We start from the raw sequence: 9,686 nt of genomic DNA on the forward strand, positions 1-9,686 counted from the left end.
ATCTGTGGCCTCCCGCGGCAACCGCCATCGCGGGGGGACCCATGTCACGGCGGCAGGAACCGCGTCGCTGCGGCCCGGCCCCCTCCCGCCGCCGCCGCCGCCCACTTGGCCCAGCGCCTCCCGGCAGACACCGCGCCGCCGCCCCCGGAGCGGCGTCACTTCCAGCAGCGGCCGGGGCGGGGGGGAAGGAAGAAGAAGAAGAAAGGGGCAAAGCGTTGCCACGGACAAATGAATAAATAAATGAATAAAACTGCCGCAATAGCGCTTCCCTCGCTAAAAAAAAGCCGTTAGGGAACAGCGCGGCGGAGCGGCGGCCATCTTAAGTGCTGGTAAGCGCCTTCCGCCGCGCCGCCATCTTGGGTCTGGGGTGAGGCAGTGACGCCATGGCCACCATGTTGGGTGCGGGCAGCCGCTGCCGGCGGGCGGCCGTTACCGCAGCGTAACGGTGCCCTGCTGCGGAGCGCTGCTGCCTTCCCCGCGCCTGAGGGGAGCGGGTCGGTGTGGGGAGGGGGCTGGCGGCTGTTAGCGAACTGTGGGCGGCTCGGGGGAGAGGGCAGCCCCCGTGTGTGGTGTTTGCGCTGCCCACACATGGGGGACGTGAGAGGTTTTAAATTTTATTTTATTTTTTAAGGGGGTGTCCCGCGGAGTTCTCCAAGGTGAAGCGGGTGTTGCCCGTCTTCGGCGCCTGAAGGGGGGCGTTCAGGGGCCGTGGCCTTACCAAGCGGTCACTGTGGGAGGGCGCCCGTGGAGGTGGCTTGGCGCTCAGTGCCCGCCGAGAGGCTGGGAGGGAAGGGGCACCTCCTAAGAGTACCCGAAATAGAAATGCGAAATTAGGGCAAACGGGAGCTGCATCTCAGGGCTGGCCAATGAATGGGGGTATTAAGTGGTGCTGAAAGATGGCAAGATGAGAGCTGTTGAAGGGACTGTGCTTCACGCGTGGAAATGACGTTTTAGCATACCACTGAGGTGAGGACTCAGTTCTTCAGTAGCTAACAAATCTTGCTTATGCCTTATTACTCTGATGTTCAGGAAATTCATGGTTTCATTTCTCACTCTTGACAGTTCAGACAGCATTTCTGCCTAGGTAATTGTTTACTGCAGAGTTTTGTCTCTTTGAAGTTTGCTGGGGGGTTGGGGGGATCTGATGCTGTATCTATGATCCCAAAATCATGTTTCCAAATCCCTCTCTGGAACAAACTGCATATCACTATTCTACCTTTTATGTCTCTTTGTGACCGTGGGGTAAATTTCCTGAACATCAGAGTTTGCAAACCACTTAATCTGAGTGGAATCCCCAAGGGCCTGTCTGCAGCAAGCTGAAACCTCAGTTAATAAGCATCAGAGTCTGGCAGAGTTACCATCTTCAAAGAGTAGTTTGGTACAAATTTGTTTCTGGAAAATGAGATTCATATGTGTCTACACTTCTTAGAGAAGACGTTTACATAGTCTAGCTGAATGTGTAAGTGCAACAACAGTCAAATCATGCTGTAGTTGAACTGGCTTCCTCAAAGTTGTATTTTAGTTTCATTGGGTTCTTGAGTGTGCAGGCTCCATAGAGAGGAGCTGAAAAACTGTGTCAAAGAGACATACGGGGAGTATGTATTTTTTATATATCTTTTATTTGATCTTTTGCCCAAAGAGAGAACAAGCAGGCAATGATTTGACCTCCTCATAAAAGAAAGAACATTTACAGCAAAATCAGTAAGTAAAGTGCTGAAAAATAACAGAACAACACACAAATACTTTTTTTTTTCCCCTTCTGTTTTCTGATACCTGTTTGCACTGTATTGGTAGATATTGCCACAACTCCAAGCACATTGGGTATTTAAAAATGCATAGCATGGTTTTAAATAATGTGCAAAGCCTGCCATATGTCCTTTGACTGCAGTGAACACTGTACAGCAGTTAAAACATGTACTAACTACTATACAAATTAAAATAATAAAGTAGTAATCAAAGTATAATATTAAAGCTTTGTTCCTACAGAGACTTAAGCATATATTTAAACACACAGTAGTTCTGCTGAGGAAGGCTTAGAACAAAGTTACACATACAACTTCACATGTTTGAGATAGGTTTGTGGAATAAAAATGCAATAATTAATCTGCTAATTTAATAAATAAGATCTTTGACAAGGATGTGGAAATTATATTTGTAATACAATGTATCAATTACATTAGGAATCCCATTACAATAGCTGAAAGTAATCATAGGTGACTATTAATGAGTCTGTGTGACTCTTAAAGCTGTGTGACTATTAATGAGGCTCTGTGACATTACATTTTGCCGCCTGGTGGCTGTTTCCTATTTTCAGCATAGTGTCAGAAATGCAGCATAAAGCTTGCACTGACCTGGCAGGTCAGAAAGAAGCAAGGGGGAAACAGGAAGCTAGGCAATTTAGGAATCAAAGATCTTTTACCTCAGTCAGTGTAAACATTGTGTTTTACAAATTGTAAGGGTGAAGAGAAGAATCTGCAAAAGCACTGAAAGACTTAGTTGTAAAGCAACAGACAGACTAGATCGCTTATTATTATTATTTAGCAGTGGCCATTAAATGTCAGGGGCCCAAAACATACTTCATGCGTGGTACTAGACCATGAAGAATTGTATGCCATTTCAGCTGTGTTTAGTTAATGGTCATTGACCATAAGGGTTAATCAGTCTTATAACAGCATTGTAAATAATAGAATTAGAGGGGCTATTTCAATAGATGTCTCATCTTCTACAACTAATGTAGTAATGATGTGATTGATTATACTGAATATACATGCTGCCCCCTAAACAACCCAGGCAGTAATCTGAGCTCCAGCACCCTAAAACAAATGTAAAGCCTTCCGTGGAAAAGACCAACGTCACAAGCACAACTGTATGCCACAGGAAGAGAGCCAGAAAGATCGACAGCGTCAGTAATTAGGCCCTAAAATAGAAGGGAATTTGTTAAGTAAAACTCCCAGGTGATTTGAGGAGGTGAGTCATATCCTAAACTACAGAGAAATGCAAAAAAATCTCTCCAATTGGTCTCTGCCAATCTGACCAGAGGGAAATTTCCTTCCCTTCTTGGTGGTGTTCAGTAGCTCCTAGGACCAGAAGCTTTAATCAGTATACAGTTGTGAGTCTGTAAAATTCATTTAACTTGAATGCAGGATTAGATGAGAGGTGAGTGTTCCACCTGAAAAATGAAGTGACCTTCACTTCTTATAAACAGTGTGAATGATTGACAAGATCTGTGAGGTTTTTAATCATTCCTGTCTAAGCTTTGCTGATTGAAAGATTACATTTGCTGGACTTCAGGAGGGCAAACTTTGGCCTCTTCAGGGACCTACTTGGAGGAATCCCATGGGTTAGAGCCCTAGAAGGAAGGGGGGGGTCCAAGAGAGCTGGTTAATATTCAAGGATCACTTCTTCCAAGCTCAAGATTGGTGCATCCCTATGAGTAAGAAGTCAAGCAAAGGGGGCAGGAGACCTGCATGGATGAGCCAGGAGCTCCTGGCAAAACTCAAACAGAAGAACGAAGTATACAGAATGTGGAAAAAGGGACAGGCCACTTGGGAGGAATATAGGAACACTGTCAGAGTATGCAGGGATTGGGTGAGGAAGGTTAAGACCCATTTGGAATTAAATCTGGCAAGGGATGTCAAGGACAACAAGAAGGGCTTCTTCAAATACATCAGTAGCAAAAGAAAGACTAGGGAAAATGTGGGCCCATTGCTGAATGGGGTGGGTGCCCTGGTGACGAAGGATGCAGAGAAGGCAGAGCTACTGAATGCCGCCTTTGCTTCAGTCTTTACTGCTCAGGCCAGCCCTCAGGAACCCTGGACTCTGGAGGCAAGAGAGAAAGTCTGGAGGAAGGAAGACTTTCCCTTGGTTGAGGAGGATTGGGCTAAAGATCATTTAGGCAAACCTGACCTGCAAATCCATGGGCCCTGATGGGATGCACCCACGAGTGCTGAGGGAGCTGGCAGATGTTATTGCTAAGCCACTCTCCATCATCTTTGAAAGGTCATGGAGAACAGGAGAGGTGCCTGAAGACTGCAAGGAAGCCAATGTCACCCCAGTCTTCAAAAAGGGCAAGAAGGAGAACCCAGGGAACTACAGGCCAGTCAGCCTCACCTGCATCCCTGGAAAGGTGATGAAGCAGCTCATCCTGGAGGCCATCTCCAAGCATGTGGAGGAAAAGAAGGTGTTCAGGAGTAGTCAGCATGGCTTCACCAAGGGGAAATCATGCTTATCCAGTCTGATAGCCTTCTATGATGGAATGACTGTCTGGGTAGATGAGGGGAGAGCAGTGGATGTTGTCTCCCTTGACCTCGGGAAGGATTTTGACACTGTCTCCCATAACATCCTCATAGGTAAACTCAGGAAGTATGGGCTAGATGAGTGGACAGTGAGGTGGACTGAGAACTGGCTGAAAGGCAGAGCTCAGAGAGTTGTGATCGGTGGTGCAGAGTCTAGTTGGAGGCCTGTAGCTAGCGGTGTCTCCCAGGAGTCAGTACTTGGTCCAGTCTTGTTCAGCTTCTTCATTGATGACCTGGATGAAGGGACAGAGTGCACCCTCAGCAAGTTTGCTGATGATACAAAATGGGAGGAGTGGCTGATACACCAGAGGGCTGTGCTGCCATTCAGAGGGACCTGGACAGGCTGGAGAGGTGGGCGGAGAGGAACCTCATGAAGTTCAACAAAGGGAAGTGCAGGGTCCTGCACCTAGGGAGGAATAACCCCATGCAGCAGTACAGGTTGGGGGCTGACCTGCTGGAAAGCAGCTCTGCGGAGAAGAGCCTGGGAGTGCTGGTGGACACCAAGTTAAGCATGAGGCAGCAATGTGCCCTTGTGGCCAAGAAGGCCAATGGTMTCCTGGGGTGCATCAGGAAGAGTGTTGCCAGCAGGTCGAGGGAGGTGATCCTCCCCCTCAGGCCTGGTGAGGCCACATCTGGAGTACTGTGTCCAGTTCTGGGCTCCCCAGTATGAGAGAGACATGGCACTACTGGAGCAAGTCCAGTGAAGGGCTACAAAGATGCTTAGGGGACTGGAGCATCTCTCTTATGAGGAAAGACTGAGAGAGCTGGGCCTGTTTAGCCTGGAGAAAAGAAGACTGAGAGGGGATCTTACCAACGTGTATAAATGTCTGAAGGGAGGGTGTCGAGAGGATGGGACCAGACTCTTTTCAGTGGTGCCCAGTGACGGGACAAGAGGCAACGGGCATAAACTGAAACACAGGAAGTTCCATCTGAATATGAGGAAAAACTTCTTCACTGTGAGGGTGACAGAGCACTGGAACAGGTTGTCCCGAGAGGTTGTGGAGTCTCCTTCTCTGGAGATGTTCAAAACCCACCTGGACGTGATCCTGTGCAACATGCTCTAGGTGACCCTGCTTGAGCAGGGGGGTTGGACTAGATGATCTCCAGAGGTCCTTTCCAACCTCAACCATTCTGTGATTATGTGATTATGAAGACAGCATGACTCTTTATAATAGAATTAACCATATTAAGTATTTGTTCCATGAAACAGAATCTGTGGGTTACAGCCTGAATTTCAAGGAGCTACTTTCAACACCTGGAAGTTTCCTTTTCAGAATAAAATGGATTCTGAACACTGTTATCTGAAGATTTCTAGAGTGTTGTTCTGTAAATCTTCAAATAAGTATGCTTTTAATAGCTTTTAAAAAAAAAAAAAAAAGAAGTACTTCCAAGCAATTTCTTTTCTTACAGAGCAGCAGGGTGAAGAAACAGTGTAATCTTAAGATATCCATCTCAATGTAAAGCCCTATCTATATAGGACAATAGAGGTTTTAAGTCGTGTGGGACTGGTTTTGGTAAATCCTAGATTCAGAGTTGACTTGAGTTAGCTGCAGCCAAGAAGCTCTGTCAGTCACTAGCGCAAAATCTGAATCTGTCAGGAGAGGGCGCAGCCTTCCTAGAAGTCCCAAACGGAAAAAAAGATCTCTTGGTGTGTCAAGGTGATTCAGAAAGTCTATCTTCCCAAAACCATACAGTCTGGTGGTTCAGAGAGTCCTCCTGGTTTAGGAATTGAGGATGGCAGGGTTCTTATGATCTACAGCTATGTCTTTCATAAAATGCAGTCATCCATAATTCTCAAGAAAATGAATTATTTATAGGAAAACCATTCAGTTTTTTTTATTTCTCATTTTGGAGCCTGCAATATGGTTATAGGGGAATCACTACATGGTTAGCTATAGTATAAGTTATACTATATATTACATTGTATAATACAGAATATCTTCTGAAAGGTGTTGGATTGCTGGTAGTGCATGGTACACTTCTGTTCTCTTGTAAAATATATACAGTATAGCATGGCTCTTGGCAGCACAAGGTTTTCCTGGCTTCCCTGCCCAGTGTGTGGGGAAGAGGCTTGTTGTGATCAAAGACTAGATAAATCTTTAAACTTCAGGCAATTTACTTCCTACTTTGCTAAGTCTGGCAACACTGCTGATCAGAAATTAGGTATTCCATTTCCTGAGAAATTGTAGTGCTTGGTTGTTGTTGTTGTTGTTTTATTTTTGTTTTTTGGAGTTGAATTGAACATTTGAAGATTTGAAGTAATCCATTGAATGAATTTAAAATGTTCTTTGGACCTATCAGATCATTTCATTTCACTAATGCCAAAGCCTTTCGTTTGTGCTATTGTCAATGTAATATGAACTAGTTTAAACTTTTTCTGTGCAAATGAAATATAAAAAGTAAAAAGCAAGTTGAAAACAGAAAGTCCAGCCAACACATTTTATCTTAACAGAAAGTCTTGACTTTTTCGCTTCCTAAAATGAAACTGAATTGACATTTCTATGAAGTTTTTTTTTTAATTCAGTAAAACCGCATTTCTCTTGGACCATTATAGCTGAAATAGCCCCTACTACAGCATTGTCAAGCAGAAAGTGTGTGACTGAATTCACTAATCAACATGCAAAGCTTTACATGAAAATTGCTTCTGGCTGTGATTTCATAAGGTGGGTATTGTCGAAGCTGCCTGAATAAGTCACATGCATTTTCTTCTGGCTTCTAAATAGGCAACAGTTAGTGAAAGAAAATTGTGCAGTTACTATTGACCTAAGTTAAACAAAGCAGCAGCTGAACAGAGAATGAAGTAAGCTGCCCCTTACTAAAGTCCACTGCTGATCTATCCTTCAGCATCAAAAAGGTGGGAAAACTGATCTATGAGCAGCTGTTGATTTTCTTTTTTTCTTTTTTCTTTTTTTTTTTTCCTTTGGGTAGTGTTTAGTGTCCCTGAGCTTCATCCACCATCAATGCAAACAGCTCGGCTCTTCCGTGGGCAATTCAGAGCACCTGTCTGCTCTGGGTGAAGGACCCAGGAGTGCCTCTCAGCCCGGGGACCTGGGGCTGGAGTACCTCACTCAGCTGCTCAGAGTCACTGAGATACTCTTCTGAACATCTTGAATGCTCACGTCTTCTGCATTGCTGCTACTTCCCATTAGTGTTGACTTCTGGGCATGCAGAATGACCAGGCACTTGTTTCTCTTGTTTTGGGATCCCACAAAAATGTCTTGGCTTTTCCCAGCCCTTCAAAGAAGACACCGTCTCCATCTGTTTTAGTTGCAAGGGCATAAAATGCTAAACCTGCAACATGCAAAACTGCTGTTTGGGCTGCAATTTTTTTACTGTTTTATACAAATCTTCTTAGTTATCTTTATGAGAGTCATAGATATGAAAGCTAGAAGGCATAACTGCATCAACAGTACAATCTCTTGTGATTCACAAGCCATTAAGAATTCTACAATTGTGCTTAAACAATCCTAAATGTGTTAACTAAAAAGAACCTCATTTAGTTACACAAGACAGATGTAACTGCCGTTATTTTATGTGGGTCTTGGAAACCTCCTGCATCCAAAAGGCCCATAGGTTCTTTGACTTTGCTCAGGCTTATTTGTGCAAAGATGGGATTGCTAACACTGAATACTGTTTTTTTGTTGTTGCTTTGGGTTTATTTTTTCCTCATGAGGAGCTCCTTTCTGAGTCTCAACCATGCCTACAGCTGGGTTACAGCCTCTAACGAACATGTAGACATTTATTCTTGCTATAGGAGGGCTACCCCATGGATTAACCAGCTCACGAAGGCCAAAACAGCCCCATTTTCCCTGCTGTGGTTTACCCCATATTCTCAAAGTGGCAGAAGTTAATGAACTCAGTGAGGTAACACTATGCATGCACCTGGCCTCAACATACTTTTATGTGTAACTCATCAGCAGCACCTGCAAAATATGTTTTAGTGTATGTACATTTTGATGAGGAAGACAAGGCTTGTGAAAAGATGCAATAGACAAACCAATATAGCTGGTAAAAACTCATGAGCTTTCAGGGATGCTGGCGCTTCTTCAGGTGTGAGGTAGAAGCAGCAAACTTTAAGACAAGTGCAGGCTGAAAAACATCTGACTTCACCCATAATTTAATTATGTTACTCAGCCAAGCAGAGAGAAAAAAGAGCTGACAACCATTGCAGCCCACAAAGCTATGACCAGTTTATTGAGAAATGGATATCCGAGTTGATGTATTGGCAACACTTACCATTTTCTCCCAGGTCTGACAACACTTTCTTCTCACATAATCTCATCCTCTGGGAGCACCTCAACTGTCAGCAGGAAAGCAAGAAGATTTCTAGCTCTCCCAGTGGCAGAGCAAAGCTTGCCGGTGTGACCTTTTTTGTTCAATAAAAGCTCTAAATATAGAAAGCCAATAAGAAAATAATTCAAAATTATTCATTAAAAGACAATCCCTTGCCTTTAAGAGGCCTGGCTTGTGAGTTTTGTACGTTTAAGATGAAAAGCGCTAAAAATGTTTGAAGACTATTATTCCATTTTAATGTTACAGTTCATAATTTATTTATTGGACAAAGAGTTGATTTCCATAGACATCTTCCTTCCTCCTTGTGCTTCACCTCCTCTTTGTGAAGACGGGAGGCAAGAACTAGCAAGCTCCTTCATGGATCAGGTGCAAGTAGAAAACTCTGAGGTACAAACTACTAGTGCTGTGTATGTGATGAGTACTGTTACAGTGGTCTCATACTGAGCTGCTTGGGGTGATAAAACACATGCCCATAATTTCTATTAACATCTATTTTAAGGCCTTTTCACATCTTAAGACAGTTGAGCTTTCTTTGGGGACTTAGCAACATTTAAATTTACCTCTGCAGTTGGTTTTCTTTTTGCATATATTAGTGTTCCTATATTTAATAAGACCTGCAATATTGTGTAATTGCACAAGGTCTTTTCACATCTATATGTCAACATGGTCAGGGAAATTCAGATGCCTCCCAAAACTGCCAGACAGGCAACTCAGCATAACATGATATAAGTCCTGAATGCAGGCAGAAAGATCTTGGCTGAAAAACCATGACTCCCTGTCCATCCTGGCAAAAGTTAAAGCCACGCAGCTGTCTAGATCTGAGCAGTCAGATATAGTGGAAACAGGAGAAGTGAAGAGACTTGGTGAACGACAGCACGCAGGCTCGACTTGGGGAAGGGGATACCTTCTGCTCTTCAGATGGGGGTCTGCGTGAGCCCAGCCAAACTGCTGAATCGCTGAGGGCAGACCAGGCATGGTGCAAAACCTGGCAGGCGGCACGGTGGGTTTCTGCGGATGCTTCCCTGCAGGGTGCGAAGGGGTACAGATGGTTTGGGTTGGGCTACTGACACACAGCCTGGCAAATCATCAGTCCACTGG

At 44.4% G+C, this 9,686-nt stretch overlaps 1 long non-coding RNA gene across 1 annotated transcript; it reads left to right on the plus strand.

The window, feature by feature from the left end:
* Positions 1 to 6: 6 nt before the first annotated feature.
* On the plus strand, positions 7 to 8,694 carry LOC112973206. Its single transcript, XR_003255919.1, has 3 exons — positions 7 to 329; positions 6,850 to 6,958; positions 7,224 to 8,694. It is a non-coding gene; the product is annotated as an uncharacterized LOC112973206 (long non-coding RNA).
* Positions 8,695 to 9,686: the final 992 nt, after the last annotated feature.

Source organism: Apteryx rowi, unplaced genomic scaffold (genome assembly GCF_003343035.1).
Source record: "Apteryx rowi isolate R43461 unplaced genomic scaffold, aptRow1 scaffold_53, whole genome shotgun sequence".
NCBI classification, from domain to species: Eukaryota; Metazoa; Chordata; class Aves; order Apterygiformes; family Apterygidae; genus Apteryx; species Apteryx rowi.